The 15,443-nt window shown below is 29.1% G+C and overlaps 1 long non-coding RNA gene across 1 annotated transcript in view; it reads right to left on the bottom strand.

Moving 5' to 3' along the window:
- Positions 1-12,486, bottom strand: part of LOC126470421 (uncharacterized) — a 60,411-nt gene extending 47,925 nt beyond the window's left edge. Inside the window, exon 1 of the long non-coding RNA XR_007586179.1 lies at positions 12,374-12,486. This is a non-coding gene — a long non-coding RNA (uncharacterized LOC126470421). The remainder of the gene's footprint in view (positions 1-12,373) is intronic.
- Between the last annotated feature and the right edge of the window lie 2,957 nt (positions 12,487-15,443).

Here is a 15,443-nt window from a genome sequence, read left to right as displayed (position 1 = left end):
CTGCTCATGAGTGTAGGACGTCTGATGCTCTTGTTAATACTCGTACTTCCGTATTTATTGGTAGAATTGTTTGGTTATCTACATCTAGAAGTCGAAATCCGTCGTTTTCTAGGTCTTGTTCTGTTGTTATATAAGTGTCGAATTCCACATCTATAAAGTCAGAATATTCATATCTTCAGTATCATTGTCGTCCAATTGTTTTAATTGTGATTATTGCGTCTACTGAATCATCAAGTAAATATAGTAATTGTAATGATGGGAGTGCAATAAAAATTAGTGTAATTGCTGGTAGTGCTGTTCAGATTGTTTCAATTAAATGTCCAAGAAGTATGTTTCGGTTTGTATAGGCAATTAATAATATGTAACTTAGGGCATAACCTACAATTACTGTAATTAATAATAATACGACCATAGTATGATCATGGAAGAATGATAGTTGCTCCATTAATGATGAAGCTCCATCTTGAAGGGATAAATTTGATCATGGTGCCATTAATGAATTTTTCTAATAAAAGGTCAAACCTTTATTTGTAGAGCATAAATCTACTGCACTAATCTGCCATATTAGAATCTAGAAATTAATGGTAGTTCTGAGTAACTGTGTTCTGCAGGTGGATTATTTTGTAGTCATTCTGTTGATCTTCTTATATTAGCTCTAAATATGATTGCCCAGTTTGTAACCATTCTTTCTCATATAATTACAATGAATATAATGAGTCCTACAATAGAAATTGTAGACCCAATTCTTGATACTACATTTCATCATGTATATGCATCTGGATAGTCTGAATATCGTCGTGGTATTCCTGCTAGTCCTAGGAAGTGTTGAGGGAAGAATGTTAAGTTTACTCCAATAAATATAATTGTAAATTGGATTTTTAATCATGTATTATTTATAGTTAATCCTGTAAATAATGGGTATCATTGAATAACACCTCCTATGATTGCGAATACTGCTTCTATGGATAACACATACTGGAAGTGAGCTACTACATAATATGTATCATGTAATACAGTGTCAAGTGATGAATTTGCTAATACTAATCCTGTTAATCCACCAATTGTGAATAGAAAAATAAATCCTAAAGCTCATAATAGCGGTGGATTGAATTTGAATTTAGTTCCATATAGTGTAGCTATTCATCTGAATACCTTAATTCCTGTAGGTACAGCAATAATTATTGTTGCTGATGTAAAGTATGCTCGTGTGTCAACATCTATTCCTACTGTGAATATGTGATGTGCTCATACAATAAATCCTATTAGTCCAATTGATAATATAGCATAAATTATACCTAATGTTCCAAATGATTCAATTTTACCTCTTTCTTGACATACACTGTGAGAAATAATTGCAAATCCTGGCAGAATTAAAATGTAAACTTCTGGGTGTCCAAAGAATCAGAATAGATGTTGATATAGAATTGGGTCACCCCCTCCTGCACGGTCAAAGAATGATGTATTTAAATTTCGATCTGTTAATAGTATAGTAATAGCCCCTGCTAATACTGGAAGCGATAAAAGGAGGAGAAGGGCTGTAATAGCTACAGATCAGACAAATAAAGGTGTTTGATTTAGAGTTATACTTTCTGATCGTATATTAATTGCTGTTGTAATGAAGTTTACTGCACCAAGAATAGATGATACACCTGCTAAGTGAAGTGAAAAAATAGCTAGGTGTATAGATGCCCTCCATGTGCGATAGCTCCTGCAAGAGGAGGGTAAACTGTTCATCCTTACCAGCACCGTTATCTACTATAGAAGATGTAAGAAGAAGGGTTAGTGAAGGTGGTAGTAATCAAAAACTTATATTATTTATTCGTGGGAACGCTATATCTGGTGTACCAATTATTAATGGTACGAGTCAATTACCAAATCCACCAACTATAATAGGTATTACTATAAAAAAAATTATTACAAATGCGTGGGCTGTAATAATGACATTATAAATTTGGTCATCTCCAATTAGAGATCCTGGTTGACCAAGTTCAGCACGAATAAGTGTTCTTATTGATGTTCCTACTATTCCTGCTCATGCTCCAAATAAGAAGTATAAAGTACCAATATCCTTATGGTTTGTTGAGAATAATCATTTTTGCGGGAAGATGGCTGAATTTAAGGTGGTAGACTGTAAATCTACTTATCAGATGTTTCTCTCTTACCATGCTTTAGGCCTTATATTCAATTATGATTCTAGACTGCAATTCTAGAGGAGTAAAATTTTACTAAGGCCTAAAAGATTTTTCTCTTAATTATAACTTTGAAGGTTATTAGTTTGGTTAACTTAAGTCCTTAGTATAATGAGATTAAGGTTGATGTTGAGATTAATCCTATTGTTCAAAATATTACTGTTATAGGAAGAATAATTCTTGATTTTTGAGACTTTATTTTTATAGATCATGAATTTTCTGTGTATGACATAATTAGGGTGGAGAATGTAATACGTATATAATAATAAAGTGTAATTGTAGTTAATACAACCATAATTGTCATAATAGTTGTTATGTTATTTTCTATCAATGATTGTATTACAATTCATTTTGGTAGAAAAAAGAGATAAAAGAGATAAAAATATTATGAATTTCATTTCAGTTTTTATATTTCTGGCTGAATAAATTTGGTTTATAAAAAATAGATTTATTTGCTTAAATAATAAGACCATAATTAATCTTAATAGTGAGTAAATAATAAAGTATAGTTCTCAAATGTTTTCTCTAACTGTTAGGGATCTGATTATTCACCCTAAATGTCTAATTGAGGAATATGCTAGAAGTTGTCGTAGAGATGTTTGATTTAACACTCTCTGTACCAGGCCTATTTTATGCACCCGTCCCTAGAAACCGGGCAATTTTACCAATATTAAAAAAATTACTGCATCAAATCTACTGTTTGGATTGTGGCAAATTTGGTACCATCTTGAAGCTGCACATTTCTACTTTAATTCTGAGTGAAAGAAACTACTTTACAATGCACAGCTTTAAGGTACAGTTATAGAAATCACTTAGATGTTTTAAGAATTTAGAAAAAGTCATACGAATAAGGGAATACAATTGTGATTTATTTTTAACCAAAATTGTGGCACTACATTACATGTTTCTGATAGTATACAGTATTACATATAAATTTCACACAGAATCATATTGTTTTTTAGTGTGGAAAATTTTAAAGCAAGGTTCCAGGCAGAGTGCAACGCCACACTGTTCACATTCGTATCGTGTCTCTTTGCGAGAAGCCTTGCCACTCTGTTTCTTGCTCCTGGAACTGCACACGTGACACACACGAGCAGCATACTTCTTAGTAGTTGCAGGTATGTGCTGCAAAAAATGTCTCTTTGTTAGCCGACCTACAGTTCCTTCATTTCTTGGAATGAATTCAAGTGTGTCGTCTTCAACAAGCTGAACTGCAAGCACTGTTATAAAGTCTGTTATTGTAATTTTCTTCCTGTGCACTGCATTGTACAGCCAAAATGCATTTGATACTCCCATAAGCAGCAAATGGAAATATAATTTTCGCCACCATTTCACAGTTCTGTGCTGGAACGGATTGTACTGCAGGCGTTGGTCTCCAATATCCACTCCAATTTTATTGAGGTTGTAATCAAGTACCTGAAGTGGTTTCAATACTACAGACCCATTTCTCTTAGTATGCGTACCAAATGTTGCTTGATGCCTTGTAGACAATGTATACACATCTCTCTTATCTTTCCACTTCATTGCCAATACATTATCTTTACGCCGAAAAGACATTTCGCCCTTTTTCAGCTTAGCAGATACTAAATCTTTAGGCAATCCTTTCCTGGATTTGTTCACAGTACCAACAGCTCCAGTGCCTTTCTCTGCCAGTTGCTGAAATAGCTCTGGACTGGAATAAAATCGATCTAAATACACAGTGTGGCCTTTGTTCAGCAAGCTGCTGTCAGACAACAATCGCAAAATAACCGCAGACGAAGAATTGTCAACAATATGCTTACCAGCATAAACTTCAAAATTTACAACATAGCCACTACTGGCTTCAGCAACAGCATATACTTTCAGTCCATACTTATGAGGCTTATTTTGCATGTAAACACGGAAACTCACACGACCTCGAAATGGGCAAATTCCTTCATCAATTGTCACTTTTTCTGAGGGACGATATGCCTGGATACATCGCTCCTTCAAATTATTATAATATGGCAAAACTTTGTAAAGTGGATGAAATCCATCTTCGCCTGGTTTTTTCTGATTTGAATTGTCAACAAGATGCAAGCATGACAGTATCTGAGTGAAACGCAAACGGCTCATGACATGGGGACAAAAGTTACAACTAAGAACAGGATTAGTGCTCCAATGGTCCGCAATTTTTGGCTTTTTCGAAACACACATGTGGAAAATAATACCCAAGAAACGCCTCATCTCACTTATAGTCACTGGCTTCCACGAACTCAAAACTGAATGGGGCTTCAGATTATTTCCTCTTCTTTTCTTCTGTATTGTCTGTGATGCATACAAATTTGTCTGTCTCTTGAGTTCATTTACGTCACTGTCAGTAAGGAACACTTTACTGCAATCCAGTACAGAACTCGACTCATCAATATCCACTAGTATCTGCCTGGGTGTCGTGTTGACAGGCAGAGGTCGGTAGGTGTCAACTGCAGTCCACTCACTGTCTTTCGGATACGGCACAGCTGCTGGATTTGAAGCAACACCTTCAACATCATTCTCGTCTTCATCTGAAGACAAACTGTCATCAATCTCGTCTTCTAAAAAGAATATCACATTATGTGTAACTACATACATCGTTTACACATGTTCAACAGATATGTGCGTACTGCACAATTACGTGGAAAATTCGGAAATACGTACCTTCAAACACACCATTGCATTCAGAATCGTCTGAATCACTCTCTACATTATCCAGAGTGTCGCTATGATTGATCAAATCCGCAATTTCTGCGTCTGATAAACCGCGCCGAAACATGATGACAAACAACTGAATGATATACAGACTGAGAACGCAAAGATAAGTTTTAACATGAATTACAGCGCTGCCGTGACATCTATGGACGCATTTTGTTAATAAACATCTGAAAAACGTATAGCGCTGGCCAAACCCGTAGAAATAACGTTGCAGTGTTTTGAATGAAATTAAATGTAGCGGCCCGTAAATTTTACGGGCTTGGTGATTTTCGCGCGATCCCAGGCCCGTAAATTTTACGGGCTTGGCGCTTAGAGTGTTAATCCACCTATTGCCCCAATAATAATTCGTAGAATGATAATTGTTAAAATGAAAGTTCTTAGTTGAATACAATAAGATAATACCATTATTGGTGCAATTTTTTGCCATGTTATTAACGTTAAACAGTTATTTCATCTTGAAGCTCCTATTACTTCTGGAAATCAGAAATGAAAGGGTGCAGCCCCGATCTTTAATAATAATCTAAATCTAATTATTATTGATGGAATAAATTCTGTTTCTCATCCTATTGGATACTTTATTTGAATCAGCAAAATTGAAAATAATAGTATTGTCGATGCTATTGCTTGGACAATAAAATATTTAATTGATAATTCATTTATTATAACACTTTTATTTTTTGTTAGGAGCGGAAAAAATGAATGTAGGTTGATCTCAAGTCCTATTCAAACCCCAAATCAGGAGTTTGATGAAATGGACAGGATCGTTCCTATCATTAATGTTGATAGGAAGAGAAGTTTTGTAGAGTTGTTGGTCATTAAAAAGGAGAGGATTGATACCTCTGTAAATGGGGTATGAACCCATTAGCTTGTTTGGCTTACCTTTTAATATTAAGGTCTATGATGCATGTTAGATTTTGATACTAAAGGAGGTAGTTTAATTCTGTCTTATGTAATTTTTAATGAAGGTAATTTTATTTACTTGATTTACCCTATCAAGGTAACCCTTTAGTCAGGCACTTCATTTATATTTAATATATAAATTAAAATTTTTTTAAAAATTTGTTTATGTATTATTTTGGTTATTTCTAATTAATTCATCTCGGTTAGCATAATTTGAATACATATTATATATAAGAAATAATTTATATTAATATATTACATTTAATTGAATGTAAATACCTATAATGTTATTTTATAATTATTAAATGATTATTTTAATTCATTTATTTACCTAGGATTATAGCTACTTCTGTTTTTAGCTTAAAATAGGTTATTATATTATAAATTATATAATAATATGTAAATTAATATTAAATATTATTATAATTGGATATAATAAAGATAATCAATATTATTAAATATAAAAATTTTATATTAATATAAATAATTATATTAATTATAATAATATAATTTAATATATTATCTATAATTAGATTATTTAACTAATTAATATTTAAGTTAACTTAATATAAAGTTAATTTTATATTAATACCATATTACATTAATTACATAATTATATAAAATATATTTATTATATTATTTAATCTCTCTTTATAATTAGCGAAAAGAAAGAGTAAATAAGAAAGAATATAATACATTTATTGGTATACACATTCCATATTAATCATTATTTATATATAATAGATAATTTGTTTTGGTCATTCGAGGGAGCATTTCTTTTTTTTATCATTTTTTGTATTTTTGTCTTTTTTTTCTTTAAATATGTGAATCTTTTATTTTTTCTTCTTTTTATAAATGTTTAAATTTTTAATTTTGTTTCCAAAAGTTTTATTCTTGCTTATTTATTCTCTTTTTCTTTGTATTATATGTAAGTTTTGTTAAACTAAATGTTCTATTTTGCAGTAATTTGATTTAATTATCAAGTGATTTTGGATTTAGCAATTGATTTAATATCGGCATAATTCGTGCCGGCAGCCGCAGTTATACAATTGATACAAGTGAATATTATTGGTTAAAACAGTTGTTTATATTTTTAGGGTTAAAATACAAATTTGTAAGGTGAAATGTTAGAATTTATTTATAGCTCTTTTTAAGAATCTGTGAAATTTGAATAATAAACTAGGATTAGATACCCTATTATTTTAAATGTTAATTATATTTACCAGGGTACTATTAGTAAAGGTCTTTAAACCCAAAGAATTTGGCGGTATCTCAATCCATTCAGAGGAACCTACCCCGTGATTGATAATACACTATTTACTCTACTTAATTTATTTGTTTGTATATCTCCGTTATCAGAGAATCTTTTTAGAGTTATAATTCTCAAGATTTATAATTATAAAATATTTCAGGTCAAGGTGCAGCTTATAGTTAAGAGGAGGTGGCTTACAATAGATTTTTGTTTATAACGGATTTGATAGTGAAATACTATTAATGAAGGTGGATTTGATAGTAATTTAATTTATTAATTTAACTGATATTGGCTCTGAGGTGTGTACACATCGCCCGTCGCTCTCATTATTGATTATTCTATTTTATTATTTTAATTTAGCTTCAATTTAGATGAGATAAGTCGTAACATAGTAGTTGTACTGGAAAGTGTATCTAGGAAGAGTTTCAAGATATAACTTATTAGTAAAGTGTTTCATTTACACTGAAAATTTTTCTGTGCAAATCAGGATATCTTGATTATTTATTTTATTATATTTATTTTTTGTTTATTTAATTATTTAATAAAAATAATTTTGTCGAATTTTGTCTTAGTATATTTTGTAGATTTGATTTTTTAGATTATAGTTTATTGGTAATGTAATTGTTTTATGAAATATTATTTTAAATTTTTTAAAGAAGATTTTATTTATTGTACCTTTTTTATCTGGGTTTATCAAAATTTTAGTATTTACTTTACTTGTCTCGATTTGGGTTGATTTATAAATAATTTATAGTTAATGTATCATGAGATGTTAATCGTTTCCCAAGAAATCTAGTTTCTTGAGAAAAAATTTGAATTTTAGAAGTTAATTGTTTTTATTTAAGTTTTTAGGTCTAAATATTAACTTATTTATTCTTTAAGGGATAAGCTTTGAAGTTAATATCCTATAATTTGTTTTATTAAATATAATAGTAAGCTTTAAACCAGCTATCTCTAAGATTACGTTTTAGTTCATTATTTTTATTTTTGATTTTATAATTATTTCAGGTTTTTATTAAGATTATAAATTAATTTTGAAATTTTTGTTATAAGGATAGAATTAGTATATTTATTTGTATATAATTTTTACCTTGTGAATTTATTATAAGGAACTAGGCAAAACTGATATCGACGTGTTTATCAAAAACATGTCCTCTTGAAAATACTTTGAGGTCTGGCCTGCTCACTGAGCAGATTTTTAAAGAGCCGCGGTATTTTGACCGTGCAAAGGTAGCATAATCATTAGTCTCTTAATTAGTGGCTGGAATGAATGGCTTGGCGAGAAATCAACTGTCTCTTAATAAATTTTTTAATTTAACTTTTGAGTCAAAAGGCTTAAATTTTTCTTTAGGACGAGAAGACCCTATCGAGCTTAACATTTTATTTTTATATAGTTTTTTGTTTGTCTTTCTATATTTAATGATGATGTTTTGTTGGGGTGACATGAAGAATAAATACACTCTTAATTATTATATTATTTATTTATGTTTGTTGTTTTGATCCATAATTTATGATCATAAGATTAAGTTACCTTAGGGATAACAGCGTAATTGTTTTTGAGATCTCATATCGACAAAGCAGATTGCGACCTCGATGTTGGATTAAGAAAAATTTTGGGTGCAATAGCGTAGTAATTAGGTCTGTTCGACCTTTAAAATCTTACATGATCTGAGTTCAGACCGGCGTGAGCCAGGTCGGTTTCTATCCTAAGATTATTAATTCATATTAGTACGAAAGGACCATATGGTTGAAATATTTTTTATTTTATTGATTAATACTAATTAAATTACTATTTTGAGAGATTAATGTGTTCAATTTTGAATTCATTTATTGTTTTAATATTTATTCTTTCTATAGGTTTTTTAATTATCAGTCCTAATTTGATTAGAATTTTATTGGGATGGGATGGTTTAGGTTTAGTTTCTTATTGTTTAGTTATTTATTATCAAAATGTCAAATCTTATAGTGCGGGTATGTTAACTGCACTTTCTAATCGTATTGCTGATGTTGCTATTTTAATTTCTATTGCTTGAATATTGAATTTTGGTGGTTGAAATTATATTTATTATTATGATTTCATTTCTAATTCTTTTGAAATAAAGCTTATTACTATAACTAAAAGAGCTCAAATTCCCTTTTCTTCTTGACTTCCTGCTGCTATGGCTGCCCCTACTCCTGTTTCTGCTTTGGTTCATTCTTCTACTCTTGTTACTGCTGGGGTTTATTTATTAATTATTAATAAATTTATTAATATTAGATACTTGTAGTTGTGGTTGATTCTTACTTTTAATTGGTTGTATAACTATGTTTATGGCTGGTTTGGTGGCAAATTCTGAATTTGATTTGAAGAAAATTATTGCTCTTTCTACTTTAAGAAACTTGGTTTAATAATAATAATTTTGGCTATGGGTTATACAAAACTTGCATTTTTTCATTTATTAGCTCATGCTTTATTTAAGGCTTTATTGTTTATGTGTGCAGGATCAATAATTCATCATTTAAAGTATTCTCAGGATATTCGTTACTGGTTTAACTGCTTCTTATTCGCTTCGTCTTTTTTATTATTCATTATCTGGTGATATTAATTTTTATTCTAGATTTTCTTTTGGTGATAAGGGTTATTATATTTCTTTTGGTGTAATTGGTTTATTGTTTGTTGCTGTTTTTGGTGGTAGTCTTTTGTCCTGGTTAATTTTTCCTGTTCCTCATGTGATTGCCTTGCCTTATTATTTAAAGTTTTTAACTATTATTGTAGTTGTTTTGGGTGCCTATTTGGGTTATCTTATTTCTAATTTTGATTTTTCTCAAAATTTATTTTCTTTAAGTATACTTTCTTTTCTCAGATTTATTTCGACTAAGTTTATTAGATATTTTCCTTTAAAATTGGGTTATTATTCAAATAAATCATTTGATTATGGTTGAGGTGAATTATTTGGTGGTCAAGATTACATAATGTAATAAATATATTTTATATAATTATGTAAATTAATGTAATATGGTATTAATATAAAATTAAATTTATATTAAGTTAACTTAAATATTAATTAGTTAAATAATCTAATTATAGAAAATATATTCAATTATATTTTTAGCTATACATTATACATCAAATATTGAAATAGCATTTAGTAGTGTAGTTCACATCTGCCAAGACGTAAATAATGGCTGAATTATTCGAACTTTACATGCAAATGAAGCTTCTATATTTTTATTTGTATTTATTTACATGTCGGACGAGGAATTTACTATGGATCTTACATATACATACACACCTGAATAATTGGTACAGTAATCCTATTCTTAGTTATAGCAACTGCGTTTATAGGATATGTTTTACCTTGAGGTCAAATATCATTCTGAGGTGCGACAGTAATTACTAATTTATTGTCAGCATTTCCATATTTAGGAACAGATTTTGTTCAATGAGTATGAGGAGGGTTTGCTGTTGATAATGCAACATTAAATCGATTCTTTACATTCCATTTTTTACTACCGTTTATTATTGCTGCAATGGCAGCTATTCATGTATTCTTCCTCCACCAAACAGGGTCTAATAACCCCTTAGGCCTAAATGGAGATATTGAAAAAATCCCATTTCACCCATACTTTACTTTCAAGGACTCTATTAGATTTGTATTAATAACATCATTATTAATTATACTGTGCTTGATTAATCCTTACCTCCTGGGAGATCCAGATAATTTTGTACCTGCCAAACCGTTAGTAACCCCCGTCCATATTCAACCAGAATGATATTTCTTATTTGCATACGCAATTCTACGATCAATCCCTAATAAACTAGGAGGTGTTATTGCATTATTCTTATCAATTAGAATCTTAATAATTTTACCATTTTATAATAAAACACCATTCCGAGGTATTCAATTCTATCCTATCAATCAGATTTTATTCTGAATTATAGTAGTTGTTGTATGCTTATTAACATGAATTGGAAAACGACCTGTTGAAGAACCTTACATTATAATAGGACAAATCTTAACAATTATCTACTTTACATACTTCTTAATTAATGTACATGTTGCAAACGCATGAGATAAACTAATTAAGGAATAATAAGTTAATTAGCTTAGGAAAAGCATATGTTTTGAAAACATAAAACTAGAAGTTTAACTCTTCCATTAATTTTTCTTAAAAATTTTACTAAATAAATGAAATAAATAAAATCTTTAAACCAACAAAGAAAATAAAAAAATTTAAAGATAATGACAAAAAACTTTTTCAAGCTAAGTACATTAACTTATCATAACGAAAACCTGGTAATGCCCCACGAACTCAAATAAAACCAAAGGACATAACAGCAAGCTTTATTAAAAATATCAAAGAATAAAAGTCACCAAATAAAAATTTAAAGGTAATAATATTCTTACAAAAACAATTCTAGTATACTCAGCTAAAAAAATGAAAGTAAAACCACCTGCACCATATTCAATATTAAAACCTGAAACTAACTCAGATTCACCTTCGGCAAAGTCAAAAGGAGTACAGTTAGTCTCAGCTAAACAAGAAGCAAAACAAGCTAAAGCTAAAGGAAAAGAAATAATAATAAATCAACAATAAAGCTGATAATTTATAAAATCAAACATGTTAAAACTACCAATTAAGATAATTAAAGATAATAAAATTAAAGCTGAACTAACTTCGTATGAAATTGTTTGAGCAACAGAACGAAGAGAACCTAGTAAAGAATAATTCGAATTAGAAGACCAACCAGCAATTATAACAGTATAAACACCTAATCTAGTACAACATAAAAAAAACAAAAATCCATAAGAATAAGAACACATATAAGTTAAGTAAGGGAAAATCAATCAAACAGCCAAGGAAATTATTAAATTAAAAACAGGGGAAAAGTAATAAAGTAAATAATTAGATATTATAGGAATTGGCTGCTCCTTACAAATTAACTTGAGAGCATCACTAAAGGGTTGAGGAATTCCAACAAAACCTACCATATTTGGACCCTTTCGAATTTGAATGTAACACAAAACCTTACACTCGAATAAAGTTAAAAAAGCAACACTAATTAAAACACAAATAACTAATAAAAGAAATCTCAAAATAAACATAAATAAATCATAAAGTATCAATACTATTTGTAGAAAAATCTACATAAATGAATTCTAAATTCAACACATTAATCTGTCAAAATAGTAATTTAATAAGTATTAATCAATAAAATAAAAAATATTTCAAACATTTGGTCCTTTCGTACTAATATGAATTAATAATCTTAGGATAGAAACCGACCTTGCTCACGCCAGTCTGAACTCAGATCATGTAAGAATTTAAAGATCGAACAGACCTAATTACTGGGCTACTGCACCCAAAATTTTTCTTAATCCAACATCGAGGTCGCAATCTGCTTTGTCGATATGAGCTCTCAAAAACAACTACGCTGTTATCCCTAAGGTAACTTAATCTTATGATCATAAAATGTGGATCAAAACAACAAACATAAAGAAATGATATAATAATGAAGAGTTTATTTATTCTTCATGTCACCCCAACAAAACATCATCATTAAATATAGAATGACAAACTGAAAGCTATATAAAAATAAAATGTTAAGCTCTATAGGGTCTTCTCGTCCTAAAGAAAAATTTTAGCCTTTTGACTCAAAAGTTACATTCAAAAATTTATTAAGAGACAGATGATTTCTCGTTAAGCCATTCATTGCAGCCACTAATTATGAGACTAATGATTATGCTACCTTTGCATGGTCAAAATACCGCGGCTCTTTAAAAATCTTCTCAGTGAGCAGGCCAGACCTCAAAGTATTTTCAAAAGGCCATGTTTTTGATAAACAGGTGGAAATCAATTTTGCCTAGTTCCTTATAATAAATTCACAAGGTAAAAATTATATACAAATAAATATACTAATTCTATCATTATTACAAAAATTTTAAAATTAAATTTATAATCTTAATAAAAAACCTAAAATAATTATAAAATTAAATATAAAAATAATGAACTAAAACGTAATCTTAGAGATAGCTGGTTTAAAGCTTACTATTATATTTTATAAAACAAATTATAGGTTATTAACTTCAAAACTAATCCCTTAAAGAATAAATAAGTTAATATTTATACCTAAAAAATTAAATAAAAACAATTAACTTCCAAAAATTAAATTTTTTCTTAAGAAACTAGATATCTTGGGAAACGATTAACATTTCGTTTCTATAAATAATTTAATAATAATTATGATACATTAACTATAACTTATTTATAAATCAACCCAAATCGAGACAAGTAAAGTAAATACTAAAATTTTGATAAACCCTGATACAAAAGGGACAATAAATAAAATCTACTTTTAAAAATGTTAAATAATATTTCATAAAACAATTACATTACCAATAAACTATAATCTTAAAAATCAATTCTACAAAATACTAAGACAAAATTCGACAAAATTATTTTTATTAAATAATTAAATAAACAAAAAATAAATATAATAAAATAAATAATCAAGATATCCTGATTTGCACAGAAAAATTTTCAGTGTAAATGAAACACTTTATTAATAAGTTATATCTTGAAACTCTTCCTAGATACACTTTCCAGTACAACTACTATGTTACGACTTATCTCATCTAAATTGAAGCTTAATTAAAATAATAAAATAGAATAATCAATAATGAGAGCGACGGGCGAAGTGTACACACCTCAGAGCCAATATCAGTTAAATTAATAAATTAAATTACTATCAAATACACCAGCATTAATAGTGTTTCACCATCAAATCCGTTATAAACAAAAATCTATTGTAACCCACCTCCTCTAAACTATAAGCTGCACCTTGACCTGAAATATTTTATAATTATAAATCTTGAGATTTATAACTCTAAAAAGATTCTCTGATAACAGAGATATGCAAACAAATAAATTAAGTAGAGTAAATCGTGTATTATCAATCAGGGGGTAGGTTCCTCTGAATGGAATGAGATACCGCCAAATTCTTTGGGTTTAAAGACCTTAACTAATAGTACCCTGGTAAATATAATTAACATTTAAAGTAATAGGGTACCTAATCCTAGTTTATTATTCAAATTTCACAGATTCATAATAAGAGCTATAAATAAATTTTAACATTTCACCTTACAAATTTATATTTTAACCCTAAAAATATAAACAACTGTTTTAACCAATAATATTCACTTGTATCAATTGTATAACTGCGGCTGCTGGCACGAAGTATGCCGGTACTAAATCAATTGCTAAATCCAAAATCACTTGATAATTAAATCAAATTACTGCAAAATAGAACATTTACATATAATACAAAGAAAAAGTCAATAAATAAGCAAGAATAAAACTTTTGGTAACAAAATAAGAAATTTAAAAATTTATAAAAATAAGAAAAAATAAAAGATTCAAATATTTAAAGAAAAAAAGAAAAAAAACACAAAAAATGACAAAAAAAAGAAACGCACCCTGGAATGACCACATCAACTTCTCTATTATACATAAATAAAGATTAATATGGAACATGTATACCAATAAATGTATTATATTCTTTCTTATTTAATCTTTCTTTTCACTAATAATAAAGAAAGATTAAATTAAATTATCAATATATTTTATATAATTATGTAAATTAATGTAATATGGTATTAATATAAAATTAACTATATATTAAGTTAACTTAAATATTAATTAGTTAAATAATCTAATTGTAGAAAATATATTAAATTATATTAAGAATAATCTTTTAGACCTTAGTAAAATTTCACACCTCTAGAATTGCAGTCTAGAATCATAATTGAATATAAGGCCTAAAGCATGGTAAGAGAGAACCACCTCATAAGTAGATTTACAGTCTACCACCTTAAATTCAGCCATCTTACCACAAAAATGATTATTCTCAACAAACCATAAGGATATTGGTACTTCATACTTCTTATTTGGAGCATGAACAGGAATAGTAGGAACATCAATAAGAATACTTATTCGTGCTGAACTTGGTCAACCAGGATCTCTAATTGGAGATGACCAAATTTATAATGTCATTATTACAGCCCACACATTTGTAATAATTTTTTTATAGTAATACCTATTATAATTGGTGGATTTGGTAATTGACTCGTACCATTAATAATTGGTGCACCAGATATAGCGTTCCCACGAATAAATAATAGAAGTTTTTGATTACTACCGCCTTCACTAACCCTTCTTCTTACATCTTCTATAGTAGATAACGGTGCTGGTACAGGATGAACAGTTTACCCTCCTCTTGCAGGAGCTATCGCACATGGGGGGGGGGGGGCATCTGTAGACCTAGCTATTTTTTCACTTCACTTAGCAGGTGTATCATCTATTTTTGGTGCAGTAAACTTCATTACAACAGCAATTAATATACGATCAGAAAG

This window comes from Schistocerca serialis, chromosome 3, assembly GCF_023864345.2.
Source record: "Schistocerca serialis cubense isolate TAMUIC-IGC-003099 chromosome 3, iqSchSeri2.2, whole genome shotgun sequence".
Taxonomy (NCBI): domain Eukaryota; kingdom Metazoa; phylum Arthropoda; class Insecta; order Orthoptera; family Acrididae; genus Schistocerca; species Schistocerca serialis.
This window is presented reverse-complemented; position numbering and strand designations above follow the sequence as displayed.